Source organism: Dermacentor albipictus, chromosome 1, assembly GCF_038994185.2.
Source record: "Dermacentor albipictus isolate Rhodes 1998 colony chromosome 1, USDA_Dalb.pri_finalv2, whole genome shotgun sequence".
Taxonomy (NCBI): Eukaryota; Metazoa; Arthropoda; class Arachnida; order Ixodida; family Ixodidae; genus Dermacentor; species Dermacentor albipictus.
Window position 1 is genome coordinate 157,929,578 of NC_091821.1, and position 24,142 is coordinate 157,953,719.

General features: G+C 47.9%; 1 long non-coding RNA gene across 1 annotated transcript; it reads left to right on the forward strand.

Annotated features, from left to right (window-relative positions):
* The first annotated feature begins 8,942 nt into the window (after window positions 1-8,942).
* On the forward strand, window positions 8,943-9,981 carry LOC135910348 (uncharacterized). The gene is made up of 2 exons (XR_011512106.1): window positions 8,943-9,097; window positions 9,283-9,981. It is a non-coding gene; the product is annotated as an uncharacterized lncRNA (long non-coding RNA).
* Window positions 9,982-24,142: the final 14,161 nt, after the last annotated feature.

Here is a 24,142-nt window from a genome sequence, read left to right on the forward strand (position 1 = left end):
GCACTTTGTTCCTGAATTTCACGGCGCAGCGCGCACCGTCAGCACCGCGCTCTTCGATTTTACTTTGCGCAGGCAATGCAGGGCCCGTATATCGTAATGTTCGATTTCAAGTTGCATTACTTCTATCACGCGACGCGCCGTGGGGCAGATGGCAGGGATTGCGGCAGCGCGGTGGCGAGTGAGTCATGTCCGAGCCGATGACGAAGGGCGAAAAAAGAAGGAAGATTATATAGTCGGCTAGTAAAGGTGTCCCTAAGAACCAGTTCATGGTTTTGTCGCGCTCGCTACGTAAAAAGTGCTGGCAGTGCGATCCTGTTGCGTGCATCGTGCGAGCTCCTGGTAGCAGACGACATAGCGCTGCGCTCTGCCAACTCATTTACGCTTGCGATACCGCCTGTCGGCTGAGAATGCAAAAGAATGACATTAATAAATTACCTCTGCATTGCGTAAACGCCCGGCACCACACGTTTATACATCAGAACTTGGCGCATAATATTTAATTTATATTTTACATTTATTCGGCAAGCAGAAACATTCTGCAATTCCTCGATTAGCTCGTCATATAATGACGTACACTTCTGAGGTTGCGCCCTCTCATCTATTGGTCGCGTCCTCCCCTTCTTCCACAACCGGCTTGGGAGTGGCACATTTAGTGAAGTAAGCGGTGAAGTGAACGGTTCGTTTTCCGAACCGTTATAAAATTCCGCCCCAGCTTTTCGGGACACGAGAGTTTAGTTCGCGTGAGAGCCACCACGCGGCTTACTCACCTTAAACTTTTCAAACTTCCTGCGATGACGTCAACAAAACAAAAATAAAATAAAAGCTATCCCAGCACATTGAACTTCGCCACAATGCTTATCCCGCCGGTGTTATCAGTGTTCTTGATGAAGCGTAGCCGCTCGTCGCCTGGAAATGACTTATCATCCTAAGAGCGTTTAGTCGCCACTGTCTATGATTGATTCTGGGCTTTTGACACAGTTCTTTTTTTTCTTTTCCTTTTTTTTCTTTTTGGTGCTACGGAGTAAAGAAGCTAGGGTAACCGTCAGAAGCACTCCGTGCTTGTCATCGCCGCAACTGTCATCGCTACTCCATGGTGTCCAGGTGGCAGGCCACTATGAACAAGCGCAAGTGTGAACGCTGATTCATTTGGGTTGGCATATGTACTATTTTGTACGTCATACTTCGCCACATTCATTTTTCGAACTATGCTAGAGCTCGAAAAGGCCGTCCAACTCGCTGGCCTCTTTTCCTATGTGTATTTCCGCAAAGTGTGTCTATCGCTGTGGTTACCAAATACGCCCAACGGTATGCTAACACAAACATTTCTGGCGACCTGAGCAACTGAAGTCGCAGGCTTTCTTCAACACGGCATTGACGTTCAATATGGCTATTCTCAAGCACTTTTCGCGGACCTCGCTCACCGCTTTCTCTCCATTGTCATCTCTTAGACTACTCGCTCATGCTAAACACAACGCAAACACGCAACGACCTTAATGAAGCATCAATTACACGCTAGTTGACATGCTGTCGACGTTCATTTCCGCTGATCACCGGGATAGGAGCGTGGTCCTGTCTTTGGTGACTTCATCGGTCTACGGCCTCGCTACGGTAGCCTCGCTCAACAATAACACTCGTTATTCATCACTTTTTTTCTTTTTTGTCGACAGGAGCATACTGTATTTCCTCTGAACATACTTTCGGCTTTATGTGTGACCTTTCACGCCAGCTTATTCTGTTACGCTGACGGCGACCGTTGTCGTCAGGCTGCCGCCTCATTATGAGCTTCGCCGTCACCAGAGGGCACAGAAGGCGGTCTTCACAAACAAACCACCGGAATGCGAGCCCATGTATTCGCAACGTCTTGCATTTGGGAGATGCACACGCTAACCATGGGCGCTACTCTGGACATTCCGCCATTTTCTTCGATGCGTGACGTAGGCGCGACGCAAACAAAATGGCGCTGGTGGCCCCGTTTTTCTTACGTAACGTGACGCCAACTTGACGTTTTGCCTAAGAAACTGAAATGAAGGCACTGAATGTAGCGTTATCGGTAAAGCAAAACAGTTTTCCTCGGCAGTAAAAATAAAGCAGCTATCTCAAAGCGTATGATTATTCCGTCGAAAACGCTTCTCGCTTCCGTCGTCTGCTTCAATAGCCAGGATGCGTGCCCCCCGGAAAATGGAGGAATGAGTCATCGCATGTTGGCGCCAACGCGTTTGTTTTCTTGCTTGAGAAAACATACGCTACCTATCAGTGGTGGTTCTTGTTGTAGCGGGTGGCAGAGTAACGGAGACGATCCAAGAGCACGCACCGCACTGTTTTATTTCAGTGACAGCGAACTATATATATAGGCTGCTTGCCTATGACGTAACATAAAAAGAACGAATCATGTTTGACACGTGTGGCACAGCACTTCATATCACTTCTCCCTTTCTTTTAAAACTGAAGTCTTTGCACGGGTCTTCGTTGTCGGGTAGACCTCCGTAAGACCGGCGGACTTGGGGGACAGAGAGCCTGGTCGGCTGGGAGGGACGTTGGAGGTGTTGTCGAAGGAACAGGCGCAGCGCCAGTTGCTTCTGGAGTGGCCAGGCTGCACCGGCCTTCTGGCGTTGACGTGGGACGAGTCTTGTTGTCCGGGCTGGGTTGAAGCGAGTCGGGAGCCTCCGCTTTTGGGGTCCGGGTGACGCAGGCACGCGACGGAAAATTTGGTCGAAGTGACGTCTGGCTAGGCCACCTGGAGTGTCGACCGTTACAAGGCGTGAACCCTCTGTGCTCTTGACGATGCCTAGACGCCAACGCTTCCCTTGGCCAAAGGTGCGCACCCACACCTGGTCGCCGGACTGGAACCTGGGAGGCTGCGAGCAAGTTCGAGGTAAAGACGGGACGCAAGTATCCAAGCGCGAACGAATTTGGTAGTTCAGCAGCACCTCTGAAGGAGACTTGCCGCACGGTAGTGGGGTACGTCGATAGCCTAGGAGCACTCGCACTAGTTTTGAGGCTTCAAGAAAATGGTATCAAGCTGAAGGCCGAAAAATGCCATTTTCGCAAAGACTCAATGGTCTACCTGGGCTATCGCATTGACAAAGACGGCTTGCATCCGCTTGAAAAGAACCTGGCAGCAATACGCGACTCGCCACGGCCTACGAATGCGAGCGAACTGCGCTCGTTTTTTGGGTCTGTTGACTTATCACCGGTTCTTGCCACACATGTCAACGATGCTGGCCCCGTTGCATCTTCTGCTTGAAAAAAGAGCGTAAATGGCACTGGGGAACGGCGCAGGAAAATTCGTATCGCAAGGCTAAACAAACACTTCTGAGTTCGCCTGTTCTGACGTATTTCGATCCCAGCCAACCAGTGCGTTTGGAATGCGATGCGTCACCTTCGCGTTTAGGTGCCGTAATCTCGCACCGAATTGGAAAAGTGGATAAGCCCATTGCCTTCCGTTCACGCACGTTAACACACGCCGAAAAGAATTATTCTCAGCTCGAGAAGGAAGCGCTCGCACTGGTATTCGGAGTAACCAAGTTCCGAGACTGCCTGCTGGGCCGCGAGTTTGTATTGGTCACCGACCACCAACCCCTGGTGGGACTTCTACGAGAAGATCGACCTGTGCCCCCAATGGCGTCGGCACGTATTCAGAGATGGGCTCTGTTTCTAAGCCAATATAGCTACCGCACAGAGTACAAGGCCGCCACGGAAAACGCCACCGCGGACGCACTCAGCCGCTTGCCCGTGCAGATAACAGACGTTTGTCGATCGGGCACCTTACCAGAATACGTGTTGTCTTCAGAGACCCTTGACAGCTCGTTCGTTCCAGCGGATGCCATACGGGCGCTGACGAACGGCGATGAAAACCTTAGCGTTGTGCAGCACTTTGTACTGAATGGATGGCCTAAACGCTTGTCACCGTGTCAAAATCACCTTCAACCTTATTTTTGCAGAAGACTGGAACTGTCAAGCGCAGAAGGCCTGCTCTACTGGGGTCATCGCATCGTCGTACCCCACAAAGCACGAGTCTCCATGCTCGCTGAGCTACATCGGTCACACCAGGGTGCATCTGCGATGAAAAGACTGGCTCGGACGCTGTTCTGGTGGCCTGGGTTGGATGGTGAGATCGAAAGCCTTGCACGTTCGTGCATCTCATGTGTACAAGCTCAGTCAATGCCCCATCGACAGGTTCCTATCTGTTGGCGAGAAACGGGAACCAAATGGTCAAGGCTTCACATTGATTACGCCGGACCAATAGAGGGACGCATGCTGCTGATAGTCGTCGACTCGCATACTAAATGGATTGAGGCACTTCCCGTCAAGTCGGCGACCACAGAAGTCACAATCGCGCGGCTTCGAGAATTGTTTGCGCGTTTTGGCTTGCCGCAAACAGTTGTATCAGATAACGGACCTCAGTTTGCAAGTCAGCAGTTTTCCCAGTTCATGACTGTCAACAACATAACTCATCTACGTAGTGCACCGTACCACCCACAATCTAATGGTCTGGCAGAGCGTGCGGTCCGAACAATAAAGGATGGCCTTAAGCACTCGATGGTGAACGATCTCGAAACAAAACTAGCGCGAGTGCTCCTAGGCTATCGACGTACCCCACTACCGTGCGGCAAAAGCGACAACGCTTGGATTAAGTCCCTTCCGCAAAGGCTGGGACCCGAGCAGCCTGTAACTGTCAATGTGGCAGGTACAGTCTTCCCCGCAAAATGGGCTTCAAGGTGCAGTTCACCGACAATGGGTAGCTTGCCCAAGTAACAGCTGAGCGTGCGTTTGCATTTCGATATGCGTGGCCAAGTCAGATGGTGCTTTAGATACACCTCCTGCGGAATGATAGAAAACGGTGATCCCGTGTCAATAATCATGTTCAAGGGCACGCCACCCCAGCGGATAACTCTGCGGAACGCCTGGAGCAAAGATTTCTTTTCCCGTGATTCCTGCAATGTGAAGACTGATGAAATATCGCCTTCCTCCGTTTCGGACACGGCGCTCTCATAATGAACTGCGTTAGCAACGCCATCGCGCCTACGACCAGCCCGGAGGCCCGACTGGGAGCGGCATTTTCTTGCGAAATGACCAGTCTTCCGACAGCGAAAACACTGCTCCTTTTCGTGCGGACAGTCGCTTGCTTCGTGATCGTAGTTTCCGCAGCGTGCGCACTCAGTATGGCTTTGCTTATCTTTGGTGAAGGTCTGATATCGGCGCGATTTACTCGCTACAGTGCACACCGCTGCCTCATTATCAGGTCTAGTCATGGCGCTTACTTCCAGTGCGGCTCTCTGCCGCTATGGCAATCGTTTCAGCTTGGGCAAGTGTGAGCTCAGTTTTTTCAAGCAGCGTCTGCTGCACCGCCCGATTTCGGATGCCACAAACAATGCGGTCCCGTAACATACGGTCCAAACTAGTGCCGAAGTGACAATTATCCGCAAGCTTGCGTAGCTCGACAACATAGTCCCGGACAGATTCGCTTGCAGCCTGATCCCTTGTAAAGAACTTGTAACTTGCGGCAACCTCATTAGTCTTCGGCGCATAGTGGTTATTTAGAAGGGTAAGTGCGTCCTTGTAACTCAGGCCATTTACTTTCTGGGGGGCGCAGTGTCCAGCAAGAACGCCTACCGCCTTCGTTGACAGTGTCGAAACCAAGAGCGCCCTTTTCTCATCATCCGTCTTAATATCATTTGCTTCAAAAAATGCCCCCAGTCGAGTCAAGTAAATATCCCACTTATCTTGATGTTCGTCGAAACATGGTGTACCGAGGTTCGTAGCCAGGGCCATGACCGCCGATGCTCCGTAGACTCGATTACTTTCAGTACCCAGCAGGACTCCCAGCGCTACCAAGACGCCGCTATTCGTGGCGGGGGCTCCGCGGGGTGGTCATCCTCGTCGCCACTATTGTAGCGGGTGGCAGAGTAACGGAGACGATCCAAGAGCACGTACCGCACTGTTTTATTTCAGTGACAGCGAACTATATATATAGGCTGCTTGCCTATGACGTAACATAAAAAGAACGAATCATGTTTGACACGTGTGGCACAGCACTTCATATCACTTCTAGGCCACGTTATCGCTATCTCGTGAAACGCAAGTGACTCAGCCCGACCAGAGCCCTTCCATGTTTTTCTGGTCACGAAACTCCGCTGTCACGCTATGGGAGAGGTTCATATACTGCCCAAAGGTGCCGCGACGCGGCGCCACTGTGCCACAGAGGGCATCGTTCGCGTACCGAAACGCGCGCGCAGTGCGAGGCAAGCTGAGTGATCGGGTGCGTTATGTGCATGTGCTGCGCTATTTTTCGAGTGTTGGGCTGTTTGGTTGAAGTGGCGGGGTGGGACAACGATGCCGAACACGTGTTGCGTGCCTGGGTGCCGTTCTGGCAACAAGGGCACGACCGAAAAGGTGTCGTTGTTCTGTTTACCTAATAACAAGGAGCAGCGCGAGAAATGGAAGCGGCCCATACCGCGGCAGGGAAGTGGCGGTTTTAATTTCGAATCGAAGTATACACGTGTGTGCGCGAAACACTTTGACGCCTCGGACATCGTCACAGCAAAGGGGCGAGCTTCATGTCCAGCAGGGGGTGGTAGGAAACCAACCAGTTGAAGCGGTACCAGTTAAAGGGACGCAGTAGGTATCACGATTATCGTGTAAAGGTGACCACTTACAAAAAATTGCAATGCTGATGATGAAGGAGAATAAGGGTGTTGTGAGATCTGATCAGGGCATTGATGACAAAACACATTTGCTTTATGCTTTGTTGCAACCTCAATTTGTGTTATACCAGGATAGAGTAGTTCACAGCAATAGCGCCCTTACCCCGACCATCTATAAAGGTATAGCATTAGAATTCCTTTAAATGCAAGTGTTAAAACAGAATAATATGCATTGTTTTATTTTCCATTGTCCTTTAGTCTTGGCTATTGGTGGGCTACAATTCTTCAATTGCACGTACTTTTAAGTCTATAAGCTGCTATGAGTAAGAAGGTTATCAGCACACCGTTAGCTACATTTGTATTGTGATTTGCTGAGCAAGTTTTGTTTGCATGTTTAAGTAACAGCTGAAGAAGTAGAAAGGTGGTATCTCTAACAAGCCATTTAAAAAAAAATGCTGTATTTGTGATGTGGCTACTTGTGTTCGTTTGAGAGTTCTTTAGCCGTGTGTTATGAAATGCTTATGCTTTACACTTGCTTGTTTATAGAAACAATCGACTATGCATTCTGTACTTATTGCCATTCGTTTGCTGGTGTTTGTTTCCTGCCTCCCAATGCATACCTCTCACGTTTGATCTTATTTATTTATGCGTATTATGTCATGCTTTTAACAAACTTCTTGCATTGTGAATGGTGGACCATTTATGACCGGACGCCTCTGTGCTATCTGTATTTCCCTCCGCTTATTTTACATGATAAATAAATGATCGTGCTTGTATTTTGTTTTTGCACCAACACGTTTTATTTCTTTTCTTAATCGAATTTTAAAGGTGTTTTTTTTTCATTTTTCGACTATGATAAGAATATCAGGACCGGTGATTGCAACATTTTAACATATAGTAAATAGTTGCGAATTAAGAACCAAAATACCTAGTCTCGTCGTTTCTGCGTCGAAACCACGAGCAGCGTGGATAAGTGCTGGGCTTACTGACGCTTCTGAACGACTGCTTGCTAAGGCAATTGCCTAATTACAGCTAGATTCAACTGTGCAGGTCCTAACACTTCAGGTTCGCCTTAATCTGTTGTTAAAAGCCGCACCGAAGACATTTAGTAGCGAAGTTCGTCTTGCATTAATTCTACCTAAATCTTATTCAGAAATGGCATCGCTTCGCAAGAAATCTTAAGCGCATGGAGCAGCTCAGTTCCCTTTTCTTTGTCATTAAGTATTCTACGGTAGCAGCCCTTTGCAATAGCAATTTCATTCTTTTGATCTCGTTATAAGATACTGCCCACAGAGTCCTTCTCTGCCACTGTTTAACAGAAACTGAACAGCTGTGCTCGGCGAACAATCTGGCGCCATGCGCAACGGAGAATTGGCGCTTACTCATCTGGTGATAAGTGGGACCACTGGCGTTTTGTTGCGAATGCGCGGTGTTTAATTTAAGGCAAATATTAAAAAGCGGAGCCCACCGAAGCGTTGAGGCGAACGGTGATGACGAAGCAATCCGGACCGAGACCGCCCGGCCGTGTACGGCGGACGCATTTCGACAGGGGCGAAATGCAAAACACCCGTTTATTTAAATTTAGGTGCATTTTAAAGGATCCCAGGTGGTCAAAACTAATCCCGAGTCCCCCATTACGGCGTGCCTCATAATCGTATCGCGGTTCTGGCTCTTAAAATTCCAGATTTTTTTTTGTTTCGGTCTGAGACCGCCGCAAGCTCCATGTTATGAGCGGCTTTTTTTTTTTTCGTCCCGTGCGCTCATATCATCGCCCAAGACACGTTCAGGCAGTAATTTAATCATATTCAATGTTAAAAATAGTTACGTGAGAGTAAAGCGATCGTTGAGGAAGTTGAGAAAGCTAGAATACCGAGGCTGCCCCACACACAACCACAGCGGTAGCGGCGTTCGCATGCCCTCTCATGCACGGTTGCGCCTCTAGCGGCGGGCGCTGGCGCTATATGAAACTGAGGCGGCAGTTTCGTGACCAGAAAAAACATGGAAGGAACATGGAAGGACTCTGGCCCGACCAAAGCCGCCTAGAAAAAAATGTAAGGCCTCCGCATGACCTCCTCTCCCTTGTCAATACGTCACGAGAGTCGGATGGTAGCGGTGGATGGGGGAGCGCTGCGTTTCTAGAACGCGGCGCGCGTTCTGAAAACAAATTTTCTCCGTGGCTGCAACGCTAGAGTGGCAACGCGTGGAGCATTTGCTTGTCGGCTTTGGTGGGGCATGCTGCACCGTAAACGAGATTGCTTTTCTTCGATTGTGCGTGGTTCGTCGTACACAGAAGCGCAACGATGCCTGGCTGTTGTTGCGCACCAAACTGCAAGTCCAATTATGACGGAGGACAAAGTGTCCGAGTGCACAAGTTCCCATCTGACCGAGCCACTCGGGAAGCATGGACGAGAGCAGTTCCTCGGAAGGACTTCTCGCCAACGAAGTACACAGTGGTAAGTATTTCTTCTCTCTATTTTTATTCTGGGTTTCCAGACGAATAGGTTTCGTCAGCATAGTGCGCAATGCATTCGTGCACGCGTGCACAATAGATGGGTCTCTGCACCTGTCGACGCGCTTGTAAATTCAACATTTTCGTCGAGCTTCATACCTGTAACGGCTTGTTTTTTTTTTATTTCAGCTCTGTGAAAAGCATTTCTTGCCATCGGATTACTTGAAGACGACATCTTACACGGACGTCAAGACAGGAAAAGTGGTCGAAGTTGCCATGAAAAACATTCGTTTGAAGAAAACTGCAGTTCCGAGCTTGTTTCCCAATTGCCCTGCCTGTTTATCGCGTCCGCAAGTGTGCGTTCGAGAAGCGCCGGCTGCCAAAAGAGCGCGCTTGGAAGCCACATATTTGCAAAAAGCAATAATGCTTTCTCAGCAAACCCAAGCAGAAGAGGACGCCAAAAATCTGGTTGGTAGCTTTGCGGACTTGCTGAAGGCCTTGCCAAGCTTTCAGTGTTCGGACTTCTGGACAGTTTTGAACAAGGGCTCCAAGGTTTTCTTTTTGGACTTGTCACTTCAATCTGCTCCTGCAGTCCGTACTTCGGTGATCGTGTCCACAGACCTGCGCGTCGAAGTATTTTTTGGTGAAACGGGTGTGAGGAAGTGTGGTGATGTTTTAGTTCCTGAAAAGCTGTGCGACTTGAGAGATTTGAAAAGTGTGTTACACATGATCGAACAGACACGTACGGATATCAGCACTGAGCGTTCTGAAAAGGCCCGTAATCTACTGACATTGGTTTCGACATTGCTAGAGGAAGTAAGTGGAAAACATTTCGCATGCGAGTTGCAAGAATGGCATTTTGAAGTGCTTAAATTCTTGAAGAGTCAAGTTGATCTTGTTTTGAATGATGCTGGCCGATATCCCCCCGATTTATTGGTTTTTGCTAGCCTTTTGTTCACAATTTCACCTCATGCATATAGATTCCTGAGAAGTTCGATGAAGCTTAAGATGCCGCATCCTGATACGATCAGAAGACTGTGTTCATCGTACGATGTACGCCCTGAAACGGAGCAGCAAGAATGTAGCTTTCTTTCCTATGCAAAGCGTATTGTAAGCACATATAAAGAGCATGAAAAGACTGTAACGTTAATGATTGATGAGATTCACCTTCAATCATTTTTTTTATTATATGGCTGGGTTGGTTACTGGTGCTGCGGTAAATTCATCGACTGCAGCAAAAACTGCCCACGTATTTATGATACAGAGCCTGCTTTCTTCAAACAAGGATGTTGTACACATCCTTCCTGTGGCACAAATCGATGCTAAGGCGCTGCACGACTTCCTTCGGAAGATTGTTCTTGATCTAGAGGCATCTGGTTTTAGAATAATCGCAGTGATCTCGGACAATAACTCCATAAACAGAAAAGTCATGTCCTACTTCGCTAAGCCGGCAAGTGTCAGCATTGTTTACCAGCATCCTGCTGACCCATCACGACCCCTGTTTTTTGTGGTGGACCCAGTTCACATACTAAAGTGTATAAGAAATAACTGGCTGAATCAAAGAAACATTGGCAAATGCATGTACTTTCCTGAACCGAAGAGTGATGAGGCTGAACCAAAGATACTTACAGCATCTTTCAAGGTATTATGCCAGCTGCACGAAGCTGAAAAGCATGAGCTCTTGAAGCTAGCACCAACGCTCACTTTGAAGGCACTGAACCCCTCAAACATGGAACGGCAGAATGTTAAACTGGCCCTAAAGATTTTTAACTCATCTACTGTTGCTGCTTTCAGTGTTGCAACGTTCCAGCATGCAAAGGAAACCTCTCAATATGTCGACACCATTTTGACTTGGTGGAACATTGTTAACGTCAAGACGCCAAGAAAAGGACAGCGGTTGCGAGATCAATTGCAAGGTCCAATAGTTTCATCGTCATGTCCTCAACTAGAATTCTCAGAGAGAATAGTTCAATGGCTTGATTACTGGAGAAGCCTCGAACATGACAATGGCCGCTTGACACGTGAAACGCACATAGCTTTCAGCCACACTACCCATGCCTTGCACGAACTTGCCATATACTGTCTCAAAGAGCTTCATTTCGAGTATGTTCTTTTGGGCAAATTTCAAACTGATAGCTTAGAGGATCGCTTTGGAAAGTACCGGCAATTGTGTGGTGCCAATTACCACGTGTCTATAAGGCAGATATATGAATCTGAAAACAAATTGCGTTTGCAGAAGGTTCTGGACCTGCCAGATTTGGACATTCTACTGCCACCGAGCGCGAACACGTTGGAGACAAGTGTACATTCAGGAAACGGCCAGTTTCAAGTCACTGTGACCGACTCCGACATTGAGAAAAAAACGTCAAGGCTACCGGCACTAACCTATGTTGCCGGCTATTGTGCCCATGCAGCTCTAAAAAAAGCTGACATGCGCATCTTGCAGTGAAAGCCTTGTGATGCAAGACGTCGATCTAGATGACCCTGAGAATGCATTAATCACGAAGATGACAAGGGGTGGCCTGAAGTTCCCACGAGCAGTTGCTGTACTCTTTACTGAAATTATATTGGACAAGCTCAGGACAGCAGAATATGCCGTACGATTTTTCAGCCTTCCTAGGCAGAAATATACTCTTGTCGACCTTGTGTTCGCTACCCTTCATGACTTTGAGGATGTCGATGTGTGTGATTTCGGTCATCCTGCACAGGAGGTAATGGGGCATGTTGTAAGTGCTGCAGCGAATACACTGCTGAACAACTTGTGCCGCACAGAAAACGACAAATTACGCAACGCCAAGAACGACCGAAAATTGCAGACCTTGAAGGCCTGAGATGTTTCTCATTATTTATTTTTTATTCATGAAGCTCTGTTTTGTTGAACATCTACGTATGTTTGTGTTGACCGAACCCTTGTAAAAAGAAACCTGTGGCGTAGCTAGGACTTATTTGCCTACATTATCAACATTTAAACCCTGCATTTTGGCCAATTCAAATGTTATTTGAGTGCATTGTGCTGTCTGTTTACTCCATGCTACCGCAATCCATTAATTGCATATTTTCCTTTAGGACTGAGAGTAGGCCTCTCGTTTTTTACTTACTTTTCACCATTATCTCAGTATTTTATGAAGACCAATAAGGCCTGCAAACAAGGCGGGTGGAAATAAAATAACCACAAGAAATGGTACAACAAAGACGGAAGCTTATTCTATTTGAGAATTAGTTGTGCGTGACCCTATAATGATAAAATTTTCACAATAAAATTAACCTCGATATTTAAATGTGTGCCTAGCGAGGACTGTTTTACGCAATGCAAGAGTGAGAATGATAATTGTATATGGAAGATTTAAAATGTTTGTTTCTGAATGCAGTTCTTATAATTTGTGAATAAAGTATATTCTGTGTCTTCAATATGCAGTTTTCCTCTTTCTTTCGTTCCGTCTAAAGTTGAGTGACTAAGCAGCATGCAGTTTGCTTGTCTTAGTCCCGACCAAACATCACAAGCACAATAAGGCAGGTCGTGTTGCGATACACGCAAAAAACAAAAATGTTGCCAATCAAGTAATCTAAGGAAGGTATGAAAGAATGCTGCTTTCTATGGTGGTGTTGGCTGCGGTGAACCAGCGGCTCCCCCTTATTTTTTGCGCAAGCTATACGTGTCTTGCTTCGCAAACGAAGCATCTGAATTTATAGGTTGCTGTCACTTTTAGGACAGCACTAATTTTCTCATGCCATAGTATCCGCGACGCGCAAAGAGACACACTGCAAGCGCAACCAACCTAGGCGCGGAGACGCCGACGGCGTCGACTGTCCGGCCCATCCGACTAGCGTGACGTCACACCGGCGTGCGGAGGCCTTACATTTTTTTCTAGGTGGCTTTGGCCCGACTCCGCTGGCTGAGAAACGGCCGAGCATCACCGATAGCGTTGCGGGCGCCAGAGATATCCACTAGCGCGACGCAAGCGCCGGCGCTGCCATCTCTTGTTCATTTCGCTGGTTACTCGCACCGCGGGAGGAAACTTCAAGGCGCCGCCTTGCATACATTTCTTTATATAAACTAGAAAGAGGCCGCTGTCATAACTTTTGATTGTGCGAGAAGGCATTAATCTTGATTACAATACAAATGCAGCAGTGAAAAGTGGACAACATTGCCGAAATTTTGCTATATTCAGCCAATATTATTTCGTATAAACGCGTTCTTTTAAAAAATGATCGCCCCAAACACAAATGCCAACACCACCCGAGAGCGATGCAAATACTATGAGCACGCGTTATGAACAAAAGATTTTCGTGGTGCCAAACTACGGGGAAAATGTGGCGATACGCATCGCTCTCGGCTGCCATTGCATATGGCTGCTCATTAGCATAATTCGCGCGGCTCGTCGCAGCAAAAATTATGGCAGAAAATCTCAGCAATGGCGGCCCAGCGCAACGTCACGCATCGTCAAAATGATGTTTACGAAACAGCCCTTCCTGTGACGCTCCTCATGAGATATTCCTTCAGCCAATCAGCAAGATGGCATGGCGCATATCTTTGATCGCCACCACATATTCGCGCAATTGCAGATGCATTACACTGGCTTCTGCACGCTACCGCTCACATTCTTTTTGAAGCGCTAACATCACAATATATCTGCCAAGGACCAAAAAAATGTATTAGTCCATAAAATTTGCAGCTCCACGTCACGTTTCGTCATCTTGATGAAAACGCAAAATTGCATTTTGCAATACTTCCGCTTCCCGGCACAAATTTCCAAACACGTGACCTCTCGGCAGCCAATCAGAGTCAACATGGCGGATAATGGCGGCCGTGCAGCTGCCATGCGTGTCGAGTACAGTGTTCTAGAAGGGGGCAGTGCGCTCACTGTCGTATCCCTGCGCCGCTCCGCCGCGGCGCACTCGGCGTCGACTTCCCGCATGCCCGCCAGGGGCGCTGACACATGTTTCACCTGAAAAACTTCTCTTGCCTCGTGTTGCGGTTGCGCTGGTGCGCTCGGTTGGTTCGGCATTGTCGGCGCTCGACTGCAAATACCGCCGGCGTTGTATGCGTGGCAATATCTCTCTGTGCCTGTGCTGTGCTTGTTGCTTGGCTCAATGTGCAGTATGTGACTGGGCTGACTGGACTGGATTGTGACAGCGACTGGGCTGCGCGTCACAATCTCAAGCACTCTTGAGCTTCTTTCGTACCTTACAAATGTAGGTTATTCGTATTTTATGACATCCCGGCTTAGTCAGGACCCGATTGAGAATTTGTTTGGGATTGTCAGACAAGCCTCGGGCTGTAATGATCATCCGACGCCCACCCAATTTCTCATTACGATTAACTGCATGTCTTTTTACAGTTTAGTGAAAACCGTGAGATATGGTAATGCGGATCCATGTGCGGTAGCTGCCTTGCTAAACACACAGCAGAGCAGCGCAAGTTGCTCTCCCAGCAACAACTTGTGGGACCAGGTAGATGCTCTCATTGTTTCGGGGAATTTACCAGGCGCCGAAGTAGTGTTGTCTTTGATCGATCACGACCAGCACATAGAGAGGAGCGACTCTCGGATATGTCGCACGAAAGTGCGTAATGAAAACCAACTGCCAGGATTGCATGAATGCGCTAACCGTGTCGTCCGAAGATGAGAATCCTGGGCTTACTGCGTTGACACTGCACAGGGATAGAGGCGGGCTTCTCTACCCACGTGGAACACTTTTTTCATTTGTAAAAATGCTTGAAGACATCTTTACTGAATGCTTCAGCAAAAAACAACTACATGCTGATAGCATCTTGGAGGTGCTTAGTCCGGTGAAAGCAAAGTGCTCGCACAAAATTGGTTGCAGTGAGCATTCAGCCGAACTCACCAAGAATGTAATAAGCTTTTATATTACAACGCGGCTCCATTTTTTTACAAAGGGCATTAACTCGGAAAAACACGAGAGAAGGAAAACAGTCATGCACAGGAAGATCGCGAAAACTTCCTGAGGCGAGTCTGCAGGTGCATGTTTATATCGATTTGTAAACATCTCCACTTATAAACGTTCAGCCTTCTTGAGCCTGATTTTTCTGGTCCACATTCCTTCCTCGTTTCTTTGTAAATAAACATTGCATAAATGTACCTGGATTTTATATTTCCTTTCTATATGCTGTGTCGTGTTAACAGTGCGAACGATGTCATGCATATAAATCATGAGCTTCACTCGAAAAAGCGATTATCTAATGTTAAGTGTCGTGGAAAAAAAATTGCTTTGTAGCGCGCATTCCCGCTGCAGGCCAGCGATTACGAAAAAAAAAAGGCAATGCTAAAATTCTGTCCAATATGACTGCTCCATTAGCGAAACCACATTGCACATTTTAATAGCAGGAAAAAAAAGAGGATCGTCCAATGCTTCGCGCCCTGTATATGCGTTAATAGCCAGGCGCGTTCATCCGCGCTTCCGGTACAAGACATCGCCTACGCTCCGTAGATCAGCCACAGCGGCGGTAATTCTTTGTACACTGATAAGACGTACCAGAACAAGTATCGCGCATTGCACATCGTGAGTGTTGCATTTCTTTCGGGAACTGCAGCAATGCGCGGTACCTGTTCTACTCCGACATGGCAGCGAGTTTCAGGTGACGCTGCGAACCGCGCCACCTGTCGGCGGCGACACGAAGTGCATCAAGCGCCCCCACCATGTGAGCGCACTACCTTCTTCTAGAACACTGTAGTGTCGAGAATAGCACCCCATTACTCTACCACCTCCCCTCACCACTTTCTGTTGATCTAGCTGCTTTCCCACTTCTCATTTTCGTCGCAGATGCAGGCAAAATGGACGCAGAAACGAAAAAAAAAAAAGCTGATACGTTACCTTAGCTCTGGGGCTACGCTCATTGGAGCGCATGTACGGTTGCGGCTGCGTGCAAATCGTCGGTCGCCTTAGCTTTATTGTAACTTTGCTTTCACCGACTCTTATCGGTTAAAACTGAAACGCTAGACAAAAATGAGACCTACCGTTGTATTTTTGTTCTTGTTTTCTAGGTTTAAAAAAAAATGGCTGTGGCTTAGCTAAGGTTGAGCCCAGGATGCGAAGCATACTAGCCTTTATTTTAGTTGTTGAACCACTGTTTAGCCTGGTGAACTGCTGTTGCTTGGCTATATTTGGTTCGGCTAGACGAAGAAACAACTCATGCGTTACTCTGCTGATTCCATTATTTTCAAACCAATAAATACGCTCTACCGCTACCGCTATACCGCTGGTATAGAGGTATTGGTAACCTGGTATAGCGGGAGGAGCGGGAGTTAGGCCGCAGTACCATTTGTGCGACCGCAGGCGAGCTGAGACCCGGCTATGTAGCTACGCGGCCGCAAGCGAGCGAGCCTCCGCTTTTGCAGCTGTTATGACGTCATATATGGTAGCTACGCGGCTGCGCGCGGCGCAGCAAGGAAGAGCGTGGTTGTGCGGCTAGCATGCTTCGCATAAAACGCTCCTTCCTAACTTTAAAGCAGCAGCAGCTTCATCATCGGCGACTTGGACGCTCATTTACACAAATAGTCTTTTTTTTTTTAGAAATGGCATAAGGATACTGTATTTAGAGGTTATGCCGCTGTCAATCGGCACCACGTACCGACGAAAGGCATCACACTGCCGATGCACGCGGCAGGTTACTGAATGATGAAAACAGAAAATACGACTGTTTCGGTTCTCGCAACTTCAGAACACAAGGCACCCGCCACTATGACACGTATTTTTCGACAACAGCGACACACAACAGCGGACTGATATACTTCTTAAAGGGGATTAATTTTATTTTTCATCGCAGAACTACAAGCGCAGTTAGGAGCGCCGCGCGTATACCGCGGCCACGCGTCCTGCAGCCGCTCTCTTTTTCATCAAGCAATATGGCCGCCGTCGGCTTCATGCGCTCCCGTAGGCGGCGGCTGGGACTGGCACTCGAGAAGTTAAAGTATATAACGTCCTTGTGTAAAAACGACAGCATGGTTGCTAATATATCGTTGGCTTGTATATGTTTGGCACGAGGCACCCTGTCTTCAACACGTTCTTATGTTTGCGTTCGCGTCTCTTGAAGGGACGCGCACCGTAACATATGCTGCAATGGTGCTTGCGTCGAGCGCATGTAAGGCGAGAAACGCCGTTCTAAGCTTTCTGTTCTCCAACTTGTGCAGTAAACGCATGTTTATAGTATTCCTGCAATAGAAAGAGTCGCAAGTATGGCAACGGTAACCTCAAGCGTCACGGTATGGTCGTAACTTGTCGCGACAGCGCAGTTGTAATCCACAGACCCTGCCACTAAGGAATACGTGGCGAGGTATGGCCGATGATAAGTAATTGCCAAGATTGGTTTTCAGTAAACGCTTATTACCAAGAACGGCGGGTACTTATACTACCGCAAAGGAGGAATGCTGGGCGGTGACTCCAATCATTTACTCACAATTGATCACACATCTAAAGTGGAATTCAACCGGTTTCACCAACTCTCGCTTATATACTCTCGACCCTAAACTGCGGCTTCGCCTGCCACCCGGACTACAGCTTTTCCTCGCTTTGTTCCCCACTCCTTTCCCAATGTGCTCAGACGTGCTTCCACCGATATGCTTACTCCTTCTTTTTCTCAGTAAATGGTGGCATTCATTCATTCCTTCCTAAATTGCTGCAGAAAATAGCGTGTCTTCATCTCTATAACCACCCTGTCTTTCACCTGGACGCTCCCATGGCAAAACAATGTTGCTGTGTTGCATATGGCTGGGCGTCACATATACAGTTTTCTAGGAATGTCCAGCAGCGCGCATGCAATTTTCGGTGGGTGACGAGGCTGTATGGAGCACCTTCTCTGCTACTTCCACACTCAACACTCTGCTCCGTGAGCAACTATTAACCGGTTCGAAGGCACACCACTATCGGAGAAAATTATCCTGGGGACTTGGTCGAACCATTATTCGATTCACAAGGCCACAAAACACCAACTGTGCTTCTTGAAAGTGCCCGCACTGTGTGTACTGCAGGGTTCATTCTCGCTACCTCTTTATTCTTTTTCCTTATCTCTCTGTTTATATTTTAATACGTATCATTAGGATTGTTACAGTGGAAAAAAGTGTAAGCGTGTGAAGTTTCGCAAGCTGGTCACGTGAGAGAGGTAGAGAGGAGATGGGACCGCTTAGAAAAATGTGTGTGTATGTGTGTGTGTGTATGCATGCATGCATGTGTGTATGTATGTATGTATGTATGTATGTATGTATGTATGTATGTATGTATGTATGTATGTATGTATGTATGTATGTATGTATGTATGTATGTATGTATGTATGTATGTATGTATGTATGTATGTATGTTGTCAGGATTGGGGGCTCAATCCCATCGCTCGTGGTCCTTTACCAAGATTGGAGTACGGCATGAATTCGAAGGTAGCTGGCCCATGCCGTCGTCCAACTTATTTACGCTGAGGACGTCGATGAAGTGAAGAACTGCTTCTCATCGAGAACGAGGAATATGGGTTTATTTACAGAAATTAAATCAGTCTAACATGACTGCTTGAAAAAGAAGAGTGTCAGTCCAACATTACTGCATGAGAGAAGTGTATCAGTCTAACATGACTGCTCAAGAGAAGTGTGTCCAGCATTCGCACAACAACAGTTTTTATACACTCGGTCCGCCGGCCATACGAGGCGGCGACTGTTCGATTACTCATCACCAACTCGCCGCTGCTCCGCAGATCAGTTTACGTACACAAAGGCACACACATTCCGATGCCCAAACGACGGCGTTGGAGGGGTGCCGTTCCGGGAAGTATCGGTGTCAATCGTGGGTAGCTCGTTGTCTTGCGTCACGCCGAGGCATGAGAAGCACCAAAATACGTCTTTCCCGCGGCCGCTTGTCCATGCGTGTCAGATCAGGTCCGCGTTGGGGAACTCCGGAACCATTGTTCGTCCAACGAGCTCGTTCCGTCACAATGGTGATGGGGCTGGAGGAAGGAGGCGGTTTTCAGCACAAAGGCCGCTTCTTCGAACGCCTCTTAGCTGCAGTGACGGAGAGGGGTGCGGAATGCGCGTCTTGCCCCCTTGTCGTAATTGGGTGGCAATTTTGCCTTGCAGCTCGCCATTCTTAACAGCGCCTCCATGGCCCGAAAAATCTCGACTGTCTAGCGTTGACAACCGCTAGGCAGGAAGAGAACGGCTGGTGGTCAGGGGGGGATTGATGTCTTGGCTCGCAGCGACCACTTGTGCATTGATGTCACCGCCCCAAAACATCCAACAAGGACAGGCAACTGCAAAATGAACCCCACAACACGGCTCTGCGCCGAGATGACGTGCATTGGCTCTCACTTTAGACTCGCTAGGCTTCAAAAAAAACAACAACAACATAAGTGCAGAAACAAAAAAAAACTGCTGCATTTCGCTATGCCAATTTCTGAAGCAAATTCCTGCTGACACATTCATCAATCATGGAGGGAATCCTGCAAAATGAGAGGGGATCTTCTTCGCTTAATAAAATTAACCCTAGTAACCCTAAAATTTAGGCGGGACCCCCAAACGCAGAATTCATTAGCCTGCTCAAACCATCCGCATTGCTATGCAACTTTCCCTTCTTATATCTAACGGAGAAGTTGTACTCTTGGAGAGTGAGGCTCCATCGGAGCAAGCGGCCATTTTTGTGTGACATTTGATTGAGCCACGTCAGAGGACAGTGGTCGGTCTCGAAGATGAACTTCGCTCCGTACAAGTAACACGACAACTTCTGGGCGGCCCAAACCAAACAAGCGCATTCCTTCTCTGAAGCGCTGTAGGCTTCCTCTCTTACATTTAGTTTACGGCTGGCGTAGAGGATAGGATGCTCCTCGTTATCGTCGCCGACCTGACTAAGTACCACGCCCATACCTCTGTCGCTTGCGTCGCATTGAACTATGAATTCCTTTGTGTAGTCTGGCGCGCGAAGCACAGGGCGAGAAACCAATAGCGTTTTCAAACTTTGGAAAGCGTTCTCTTTGTCCTTATCCCTGTGTACGTTACTCGGTGCTCCCTTTCGGAGGGCGTCTGTTAATGGACTTGCCAATTTCGAGTAATTCGGAATGTACCGTTGATAGTACCCCACAAGTCCCAAAAATGAACGAAGGTCCGTTTTCGTGCGCGGCTGAGAAAATTCTCCAATCGTAGCTATTTTCAGCACAGCCGGCCGTCTCATGCCCTGACCGACAACATGGCCCATATAAGTAACCTGCGAACAACCAAACCTACACTTTTCCGCTTTCATCGTTAAGCCGGCTTCCCTCAACCGTGAGAACACCTGTTTGAGGTGCGATACGTGTTGTTCCCTGCTGTCCGAAAAAATGGCCACATCATCAAGATAAGGCAAGGCGAACTCCTGCAAGTCTTTTAGGACAATATCTATTAATTTAGAGAAGCTAAACGGCGCGTTCTTCAGCCCGAAGCTGAGTGCGAGAGGGCGAAAAGTGCCTACAGGCGAGATGAATGCGGCGTAGCGCTGGCACTTACTGAAAGGGGAACTTGCCAGTACCCCCGCACGAGATCTATAGTTGAAATGTATTTAGCAGCGCTAACTCTTTCAATTCGTTCCTCAATGTTGGGTATCGGGTACAGCTGATCCTTAGTGATGGCATTTAACTTCCTGTAGTCAACACACGGACGAGGGTCCTTGTTAGGGGTTTCTACGAGTATTAGCGGTGACGTGTAGTCACTCTCAGCGGGCTCAATAACTCCCAACTCTAGCATGCGCTGTATCTCTGCCTCCATAATCTCTCTCTGTCTTGGAGACACCCTGTAAGGTTTTGATCTTACGGGTTCGGTTGATCTCAGTTCAATTTCATGCGTTATCAGTTCGGTTCTACCCGGCCGATCGTTGAACCTGTCGATATATTCCCCTAACACCCCTTTTAGCTCATCTAGCTGCTCGGGTCTTAGAGCGTGCGAGCTTACCGAGTGTTCTACTACTTCTTCTAGGCCGATTTCAGAGTTGGAGGTCGCCCTATACTCCTTAAACTTGGTACTAATGCCATCCGGCTCTTTGACGGTATAGTTAACGACTCCGCTCCGCTCTACATACGGCTTCATCAAATTACAGTGATATATCCTCACTTCCTTCCTGCGACCGGGCATTCTCAAAGCATAGTTAGTACCTGAAAGTTTGTGCAACACTTTAACGAGCCCGTCCCAGTGAACTTCAAGCTTGTTCTTTCTTGAAGGTTTGAGGATCATTACCTGGTCTCCGGCGTTAAACGTACGAAGCCTCGCATTCTTGTCGTAATAGAATTTGGCGTTCTTTTGAGCTAGTGCCATGTTCTTTCCGATTAGTTCTTGGGTTGCGCTTAGCCGTTCCAGTAAATTTAGCACGTATTCAACCACGGTTGGACTCTCCCCTCTTTCCTCCCACATCTCTCTTAACATTCTCAGTGGAGACCGGAGTGTCCTCCCATACACTAGTTCTGCTGGTGAGAACCCTGTCGCCTCATGTGGAACCGTTCGCAAAGCAAACAAAGTTGCCGGCAGACAGTTCTCCCAGTCCTCCTTGTGCTCGTAACAGAGCGCACGCAAAACTCGCTTAAGCACCGAATGCCACCTCTATACACTGTTTGACTGAGGGTGATAGACAGAACTGTGTATTAACTTTACCCCGCATTTTTGCAAGAATGTGGAAGTCAGTGCGCTCGTGAATACTGACCCTTGATCTGCCTGAATTTCGGCTGGAAACCCAACTCGTGCAAACACTGTCAAAAGCGCGTCTACTGCTTCGGTGGAGCTGAGCTCTTTCAAAGGGATTGCTTCTGGAAACTTGGTAGCCGGACACAGCATGGTAAACAAGTACCTGTAGCCTGATTTTGTTTTTGGAAGAGGCCCTACCGTGTCTATTACAAGTCGTCTGAAAGGCTCTGTTATTAAGGGCACTACCTTCAGTGGAGCTTTCCACGTCTCTCCTGGTTTACCAGAACGCTGGCAGGCGTCGCATGATCTTACAAAGTTTTCTACATCTTTGAAACAGCCAGGCCAGTAGTATTCCATAAGCAATCTTTCCTTTGATTTGTTTATGCCTAGGTGGCCGGACCACCCATTTCCATGACAAAGACTCAAAAGGTCCTCCCTATACTTAGTAGGTATGACTGACTGATCTAAAATCCTACCCTTTCGATCTCTGTAATGCATGCCGATACAACAATCCTCCTCTCTCATGTATCGTTACGTTGCGCCTAGCAATGCCTTCTTTAGCTGTGTCATGTAATTTAGCTAAGCTTTCATCATTCTTTTGCTCAGCTGCCAGTGACTCTCTATCCACGCGTAAGAGTTGATCAAAGTTCTTTGAGGCCGGTGATAATAACGACCCTGTCTCGCTTGTGAGCGCGTCTACTTGCTCTTCCTGCAGGCTAGAACTCTGACACTCTAGTGCTACGCTCTCATTGAGCTATCAGCTGGCAGGCTCTCCTCAACTGTTCTTTTGTCCCTCGGGCCTAGCCCGGATTCGGGTATTGAAGTTATCCCCTTTTCTGCTTCCGCTGGAGGAGCTTGAGCATTTTCAGCCGAAAGCGCCGCGATCTTACGAGCTTGGCCTCGGGTCAATGCCTGTACTATGCCCTCTCCCAGTTTGGGCCCTCTGTCACGCAGTAACTGATTCGAATGATTCGAAAAGATGTAGGGATACTGCAGTGACAAAAATTTGGAAACTGCAGCCTCAGTCTCTAGCTCCCCGAATGGTCCACTGATTTTGACTTTGGCCATGGGCAGACACACGCTGTGTTCTTCTACAACCTGTTTTATCCATGCTACTTCTCCGGTGAAGTCATCTACCGTCACGTAAGACGGATGGACAATGTCCAGCGTGGCGGCACTGTCTCTTAGCACTCGGCATGGTTTTCCATTAACTTGCAGGTCGTGGAGATATGGACTTAAAAGTTCCATATTCTCATCTTTTTCCTCCACGTAGGAAAAAACTACGCTAGACTTCTCGCAGTTTACAGCTATATGTCCCAGTTTGTGGCATTTGTAACAGCGAATTGGTCTAACAGATTCGAATTTTCTTTTCTGTTCTTTTTGTGCGGTTTTTCTGTTAAGTTTCTCCTCGCTCTTTTCTGCGGGCTTTTCCGCCATGTCTACAGGCTCTGATCGTCTAGTTTGCGCACCCTTTTAGAACGGAAATGGTTTCCGCGGTCCATTTCGACCGTCCCAGTTTCCCTCCTCGGCGTTCAACTTTCTACGGGTTGCGTACTCTTCGGCTAATTCCGCCGCCCTTTCCACAGTGTTTACATTACATCTGTCTTGCACCCACAGTTTCACAGCTTGGGGGATGGTTTTGTAAAACTGCTCTAGACAGATGCATTCAATGATCATGTCTCTGCTGTCGTAAGTTTCCGCGCTTTTAAGCCACTCGACTAGGTTGGCCTTTAAGCTATATGCAAACTCTGGATAGCCCTCGCTATCTTTCTTGCCTGTGCTCCTAAACCTTTGCCGAAAAGCTTCGGCTGAAAGGCGGTATTTCTTCAGGAGACTAGCCTTTACTTTTGCATAATCATATGCATCCTGTGCACTCAGTCTGGCGATTACTTCCGCCGCCTCACAGCGCAACATAGACAGCAACCGCTGTGGCCATGTACTCGGACCGAAGTTCATCTTCTCGCAAGTCCTTTCAAAATTGCTTAGGAACAAGCCTATGTCGGTCCCGACCTCAAATGGCTTTAATAGCCTGTCCATGCGGTACGATTCTGCCTCACTTGATCGTCCCAGAGCGCCTTCACTTCCTTGAGACAACTCGAAACGTTTGCTTTCAAGTTGCATTTTCCTTAACTGAAACTCGCGATCTTTATCGCGTTCCTCTCTCTCTCGCTTTTCTCTGTCCCTTTCTTCTCTTTCTCTTTCCCGTTTCTCTCTCTATTTGAGAAGTTCCATTCCCATTTCAATATCTTCCTCACTGGCCTGATTGGAAATTAGCTCCAATAATTCCGATTTGAGCATTTCCTTGCGTACATCTAGGCCCAGTTCCTCACCAACAATCAACAACTCGTCTCTCAGCAGTGTCCTCAACTCCATGACCGCTGCTTTACTGCCTTGATTCTGCTCTCTAAATCTAGCT